Source organism: Metopolophium dirhodum, chromosome 6 (assembly GCF_019925205.1).
Source record: "Metopolophium dirhodum isolate CAU chromosome 6, ASM1992520v1, whole genome shotgun sequence".
Lineage (NCBI taxonomy): Eukaryota > Metazoa > Arthropoda > Insecta > Hemiptera > Aphididae > Metopolophium > Metopolophium dirhodum.
Window position 1 is genome coordinate 12,117,725 of NC_083565.1, and position 8,525 is coordinate 12,126,249.

The 8,525-nt window shown below is 29.1% G+C and overlaps 1 protein-coding gene across 1 annotated transcript in view; it reads left to right on the forward strand.

Annotated features, from left to right (window-relative positions):
* The window catches only part of LOC132946894 (zinc transporter ZIP11), a 71,110-nt gene extending 63,687 nt beyond the window's left edge, over positions 1–7,423 (forward strand). Inside the window, exon 8 of the mRNA XM_061017007.1 lies at positions 6,355–7,423. The gene's annotated coding sequence lies outside the window, so the exon portion shown is untranslated. The remainder of the gene's footprint in view (positions 1–6,354) is intronic.
* Positions 7,424–8,525: the final 1,102 nt, after the last annotated feature.

Genomic DNA, 8,525 nt, shown 5'->3' on the forward strand with positions numbered 1-8,525 from the left:
CCCCGCCACTTGCAGGTCACGCGTACGCACACACACACACACACACACACACACACACACACACACACACACACAATAATAATATACCTACATTATACAGGGTGATTTATCAATTGAACAAAATTCAAATTTAAAATTCAATTTATGTTTTTTTTTTAAATATACTTAAACTCCATATTTTAGTGTCCTGTGGCGATAAAAACTTCTGATTTCAAATGAGAACCCACCTATTTTACTGTAAATTATTTAATGGATAACTTTTTTTTAAATGTTGGTTACCTTAAATTAACCAATAATTCAAACGAGCAGTTTCTCAGATATTAAAATGTTTACATTTTATAAAAATTATAAATGCTGATGGATTACAATTGATTTATACATTTTTTAGATCACGATAATATAGCCTTCATCTATTATCTCAAGTATAGCCAAGTAAGTACCTACACGAAGTAAAATAACTCAAAAACTACTCGTTCAAATCTATTGATACGTCAAAAAGTTCAGGAAAACTGTCCACTAAATAAATAATAAAATAACAGTAAACAGTAAAAGGAGGGTTTTAATTTGAAAAACAAAAATTTGTATCTCCACGGGACGTACGATAATACAATGTATAGTATATAAAATCTCAAGAATTGGACAAATATGGTCTTTAAATACACTTCAAAATTCAAAAACTCAGATATTGAACAACTACTGCTTTATTAAAGAAAAATAAGGGTTAGCATGTTTGGTGAACCACCAATGGCTCAAATAGGTGGGGGGCTTATAGCCCCTTCAAAATTACTCAAATAGTCAAATCCCCCTCGAAAATAATAATATAATAAATATTATAATTTAAAACAATTTTTTGGGGCTTAACCCCCCCCCTAAACATTTTTCCTATTTGCGCCACTGTGAACCACCCTGTATATACCATCTGCCACCGCGGAAGCAGTGGTTCTCGCGCGCACGAGGTTTGGCGCGTGTGGCGTGTCCGCCGCCGTTGCTGCCACATAATATAATAATATAATATTTTATATTGTTGTGTACGCGTAACGTATAATATTCTCTTTTGACGAATGTATAACAAACGGCGTGAGTGCGTTTTACGTGTGGCGTGTAACCGCGTAGGTTATAATTTGCAAGCCGCTTCCGAAGTATATAAATTCTCGAAATGTACCTAAACGACGTGCGTCAGGTGTTCGGGATAATTTGAATCGATGCTCGCCGAACCCGCCGGAATTGTATATTATATTAATTGTACTAATGATAATATTGTTGAACGATTTTACTCGCGTCCAGCTATTTAGAATATCCAGCTACATTATTTTGGCGTGAAGAGATCGATTTACTTGGTACATCATATTATATTACGATCCAACTTTATTATTATGTCTCTACAATACAATGCTTACAATAATATATCCATCACGTCGTCATCACGGGCTGCTGTTTGCGTTGGCGGTGCCAGCGATTTACAAGGTGATGTTGTACATCACTCTATAGTCTATAAAGATAACGAATTTGTCCCTATCGGTTTCTCCCGGTCAAAGAATAAATTGAGGTTACACCGTTCCGGACGTATTGTCCGCGGAAAATATTAAGATAGGATATTGAGTCCCCTATAGGAGTTACAAGTCATATTAAATTAATTAAAATTATTTGTAATTTTATCTGTAGGATAAATTACTACCATTCATCTACTTATCATTTTCGTGAGAAAAAAATTTAATAATTAATACAATAGAACCTCATTAACCGGACTGATTCGCCCTAGATTGTCCAAATTAAAAGTCCGGATTAAATAAAATAACCTACGAAAAGCGCCAAGGTATATTGAATACCATGTAACACTCTGTTCAGTAAAAGAAATACATGTATTATAAATTTAAGATATACAAAGGTCATAGGTAGACCATAATATTATAATATATTGTATATTTTTTTATTATCAATACAATTTTATTTGTTGAGTAAAAAAGCGTGAAAATTAATTTCAAGGCTTCTGATATATTGTTACAATAGCAGTTGAAAAATATTAAAAATACATAAGCACAATTTTTTTAATAAGCATTTAAAGTTCGAATTTGACGAAATTTATCAAATTTAAAATTTAATAATTATTTTGTAATTAAAAATGTATAAAATGTTCAACTTTTATAGCTAAGGATTGAAAATTTAAAACAAGGTTTCACGTAAATAAGTCATATATAAATTACTTTATTTACAATATATCATCAAATATACTTAGTAATATCATAGGCTGACTGACCGTTTTCGCTCAGAATCGTTTTTCTTATACGTTATTATATTATATCATATTTGAATTCAAATACAACACAATCCATTACAGTGACCCACTGCAGAGCAGAACGACACCCACTTGCCAACTTTTTTTTCATTGAATTGATTTCAACCCCCCCCCCCCCCCCTCTCTCTCTCTTCTAAAAAACCCTCTATGGCTAGGTATAATGGCTATGGCTAAGTAAATAACGTAATACAACCTTGAGAACCAAATATGTCCTATTAATATTTTCCAGGTATAAAACGTCCATAAACTCAAAACAAATTTTTGTCGGGTAGAAAACATCTGTAGAAAACGGTCGTGCTTACGTTTGGCCCGGTTGCAAAGTGTAACGGTAACGCACCATCGCTTTAAAGTGTACTACAGCTTTCGATTATATACGAATTCGATGGGAACTAAGTCGCAGATTACATTCGTATTGACCCGTAAACCGACCACGATGTGTTAAACCGAAAGAGTGAGAGTGATTTGAAGTTTAATATGTAGAGATTGAAGTACCTATTGAGTATTGGTGATTTCCAAATGGGAATTTTTCTAAAATATTTAAGTGAATTAAAAATGTTAATTTTATTTCAATACCTTATTCTGTACACTGCGTATCGCGAATTCCGTTTTATTTTTAGATAGGTAAATTGTCAAATTCAGGACATTTGTATAAGATCTGTATCTAAAATTACCATGTTAAGGTTTCGTTTCAATACGATTAAATTTAAGAAACTCTAAGAAATCTCTAAAAAAAATTATTTCGGATGTTCAACACCACTTGGCCCAGTTTCCTTTAATCTGCGAGTGTCCTGCTAGCTGTAGTCTATCGTTGTCGTCGAGAATTAATCTATAATAATTATACAATTTCGCCAGGTATTCGGTATTTCGGTTTCGCACACGAATATTATTCCATTGGCGTACAGATATAGGAAAGATCAAAATATGTATACAAATATATATTTATTGCAATACTTAAATATATATAGCATCATGTGCTCATGTTATGCATTTCTATTATTCTATATTGGTTTGTAAAAAGGACAACTCGTTCCTATTTTAATATTATTGTTATTGTATGTATATATTATTATATAATATATATATACGCAGCGTGTACCCGATCGCTTGTACGAAACTTGTGCCGAATTTGTTTTTAATGTTGTTACATTATTACTTATAATATGTTTTAATATATTTCGACGACCTGCACGACGGCGGCGGTACAATGTGTGCGGCCTTTTGGCCCCCGCGGGAGTATTTCGTACATGACGTCATTTCCGTTGTCGTGATAAACGGCCGCACTGACATACTCGTGATTGTTTATAGTTCCGGCCGTTCCGGGAAACATTATTATATAATATTAATGTAATGATATATATATATATTATTATGTATACCATAGACGTTATGGGCATTATAGTAACAATGATATTGAACCTCCACGAACCGACGGAGCGCACATGCAGCACAACCTTTGAGGAATCTGCAGATAACGCAGAAAATAAAAACAAGTCGTGTCATGGCTTATGTTTCTGTGGCGGCATATTATTATTATTATTATTATTATTATTATTATTATATTTATTTATAACATATTATTATATTATAATATTATTATCACGCGTTGATGGTGTGCTCCGACGTTTCGGGAAGGTCGCTCCTAATTTTTTCTCGTGCTGCACAAAACGTTTTTTTCAACATTTGTACATAATTGATAATATTACATTATGGCATATGTTATAACTTATAATATGCATTGGTATGTATATAATATAAAATATTATTATGTTACATAATTCCAACCCTACAGCCACGCGCTTTTAAAGGCCATTATCATGGCCCGTTCCGCCAAAATTGGAAAACGTCGAATTCCTGTTTTCTCAAATTCCATTGCTTGAATAAAATTACTATTTTCGTAACAATTATATTTAGTGTGTAAAAAATTCTGTAACAACACTGACTTTTCGGTGATTCGGAAATTTCATAATTGCATCTAATTATGGAATCGTGGACATTTCCCCCCCCCCCCCCCGACTGTTTTCGGTGTAGTAGGACATTTTCCCCAGATATATTTTTGATACGGACATTTTCCACCTTTTTTTTTTTAAAGTTTACTATTTAATAATATAATATTATTATTTAATATGAAATTAATTTATGCCTATTGTATAATTTTTTCAAATATATTCATAAATATAATATAATATAAATTTTAGATTTATATTTTTGATAAACTGAACTACTTGAATGAAATTCACAAGCAATTATTAAATTGTTAAATATTCAAACTGGTACAGTTTTAACAAAATAAAAACAAAATATATATATGAACAAAGGCTAAAAAATATAAGTTAAGAAATAACAAATAACAAAAGAATCAGAATTCAAATATTATTTACAAAATGTATCATTTTTATGTCGGTATTCTTAACCATTTTTATTAATTATTAATTATATTTTACTTTATAGGTACCTACTTATTTTTTTTCTTAATTTTTATTGTTTCAAGTAAGTACCTAGTTCAGTTGATCAAACATATACATTTATAATCTATTATATTTATGAAAATAAAAATAATTTTATACAATATTATATTATTAAAATCAATATTATTAGTCAATAATTAAATTAAAAAATATATGAGGGGAAAATGTCCTGGGGGGAATGTCCGTTTACCCAATTATGATATGTCTTGACATTTGCCTAAAAAATGATTGATTCTTTCTGATGTAATTCGTTAAATAGTAAATACTAACAGTTCAGATTTAACAACAAGGGATATTTGAATTTTTCACCTATTTGAAAGTATGTATACTGAACCAGACAGCAGATTTAATCGAACAACCTAAATGGTATTGATAAAATGAGATGCACTATGTTGTTGATTCATAAAAACCCGTAAATTTTGTTTATCGGATTTTAACATTAAGAGCATACAATAATATTGTTGTAAATTAAGAAAAAAAATATTATTGTTATGCAACCAGCAATCTATGTAAAGTTTCCTTCCATACGCTTAGTTACATATTATATTATATTATACATGTATAATAAATTACAACATTATGTGCTATATATTCGATCTATTTATTTATTTTAAAATTACAAATCAGAGAAGAAAGAGTTGTGTTTTAGATAGGTAGTAATAAAATTGTTCGGTTTCAAAAGAGAGCTCGTTAAAATTTTTCCTGCAGAGTCTATGCGGCTACGATTTAGTAAAACCCAGACGTATTGCAGGACCGCCGTGCAATATGGTGGGCCTATATATTGCGAGTGGTTCCATAAAATATGTGGTGTTATAACTAAAAATAAACCAAGCATTATAGCAAGAAAATAAAAATTCTACTTTGGTTGTCCTTGGAAACCTATATGGATATTACGTGTCATATACTTAAATAATAATGCGCAATACCTAAACTATTTAAAATATTTATTTAAAAAAAAATTCAGATGATCATATTTATTATTTACTAATAGTATTCAGTGTTTTATGAATATGTATTTATTTTCAATTAATAAATAAGATTTTCTTAATTTAATTCATAGGTGAATCGATGGTTAGGTATACAAGTTATACGACTATTTAAATTTTATACAGCCTTTTTGCATCATTTTGACTATTTATTTTCATAAAATAGTGAATAAATTGTTCGTGAAACACTTTTCTGGTATTTATAAAAGTTAATCGAATGTCAAATTTAATGGTCATCTAATATTTTTAGTATACTTAAATTTAAATAAATTACTTGTGAAAATATTTTAGGTGTAAAATACTTTTTTAAATGTACATAATGTGTTGTTAATTAGACAAATATTTTATATTTGAATAAACATAAACTGTAAAATAACATGCATTATTATATAACATTTTAACGATAATTTTAAATGTTAAATCCCTTAAACAAGTTAATTTCATACTTGTTCAATCAATTTCACTACCTATAATATTTTTAATTGATTATTATCTAATTCTATATGTAGGTACTTACATGATTAATTATTATCATAATTTATTAAATTCTGATCAAATAAATAAGGTTAGTGACTTTTCAATAATGTAGTGTGTTTTAAATTATTTTTAGAGGACATTTTTTTGGAATAGCGAAACAACTCAAAAAGATTCATGCCACTGACCTCTCTTATTGTGGACGATAATCGGGATGATTATTTGCCATGTTCCAAGAAGTGTTTGAGAAATGTGCCAAAAATAATAATACAAAAACTGTGAAGAACCGTAAGCAAGCTTCAATTTTTATCATGTGTATTTTGGGGTATAAACAATGTCTCACTATTAGTAAAAATTTTAAAGGTAATAATATTAAGTTTTATATGATTATATATACCTACTATGTATATTGTATAATGTATATAGGTATAGTTTTTAGTTAATCATATATTATATATTATATCATTGTATGATGGTATTTAAGTCACGTATGTCCATTCTTGTAAAATTGTCAATTGTATTTAATCACCTATCAAAATGGCTCAAGCCCGTTAATTTTTTATAAATTAATAAATTAATTAATTAAAAATTAATAAAAAATTGAATGAATAATATTAATTTGTTTTTAATGTTTTTATAATATTTTTTAACGTGATAGTTGCGCATGTGACTATATTGGCTACAAAGCTAGTACAAACCAATTTTGCAAGAATTAATAAGTGAACCGAAATGAATCGAAATTATACTATAGTATTTTAATTTGGACAACAGTCATAAACATTATTAATTTTGTTTTATTGCAGATAATGCAAATAATATGTATATGTTATGATAATATAAATTTAAATCATCATAAATCAATTATAATAAAACACAGCCAATGCGGTTGGTCTCCCCGATCGCTCCTCCCTCACTCACAAATCCATGCCATATCCTAGACCACTGCTGCAGTGGTAGAATAGAGGTAGGTAAGTAGAATTGTAAATTTACAGGTAAAGGCTATTTCTTTTAAAACGTACATATACACAGGCTATTAATTTTAACTTAATACAAATTACAATTACATTTGTAAATGCGATTGATTGTCATTATTATGGGAACCTACAGCAGAATATATTATAACATAAGAATAGGACTAACATCGATAATGTTTAATTATTAGTGTTTTAAATGTATAAACAAATATACCTAATATGTACCTTATGGCTTATACTTGCAAATAATTGTATTCAAACAATTATATACGTTATTGTCTCTAATAATTGGTTGTACATCATTAATTACCTTTGTATTATAATTTATTATAAACGATAGCAATAATGTTTTAATTTAATATAAAAACTAAAAGGAATACTGAAGACCAAATGATTAGGAATTCATCAATTTTAGATTGATTATCTAAATATTTCTAATGATGTGCCGTATTATTTAAATGAAATGTAATATATACACATTATAGAGGACGCATGCATTTGTTGTCTCCGTCCTACACGCGTATGACATAGCAAATTTCCTTTCGCTATGTTAAATAGTGTTCTGTTAGTTTTTATATTAGAGTGAATTGACCTATAATCAACCTTTTAGGTAACAACAATATATGTGCTTAAGCGTTGGCGAATTTTCAATATTTTAATTTTCAAGCGAGACATGAGCATTTTTAATATTTCACATACCCATATCTCGCTTTAAAATTAAATTATTGATTATTTGCCGACGCTTAAGCACAGACAATGTTCTTGCTTAAAGGTTTGATAATAGGTAAATTCTCTCTAATATCAAAACTAATAGGCAATAGCACACTATTGAAACTAGTGAATGACATTTTGGCATGTCGTACGTGTAAGACGGAGACAAAAAATCCATGGATAGCGTCCTCTTAACCAAACCATAACATCCTTATTTAAATAAAATAGTTGATAGTACCGTGAATACATATTTTAATAGCTAACAAGAATAATAAGATAGACACAAATGGGTGTGATAGCGGTGGCATATAATGGAAATCTCCTCCGACAAGTCAAATACTTACAATTCTTTAAATTCCATTAAATTTTATCAACGACAGCAAACATCACCATGTATAAATAACTACTTTAAACGTTAGTGTTTAGTTCAACACACAACAAGATCATTAACGTTCATACTTTGAACTCTCATTCATTGAATAGTGAACATCAGAATATGTGTGATTTGTTAGTATGACTCGTAAGAGTATATTATATATGTATATAATATATAGTATATAATATTATCATACGTCACTGTTTTAACTATAATAAGTTTACTTTAATTATTCACTACCGTAAC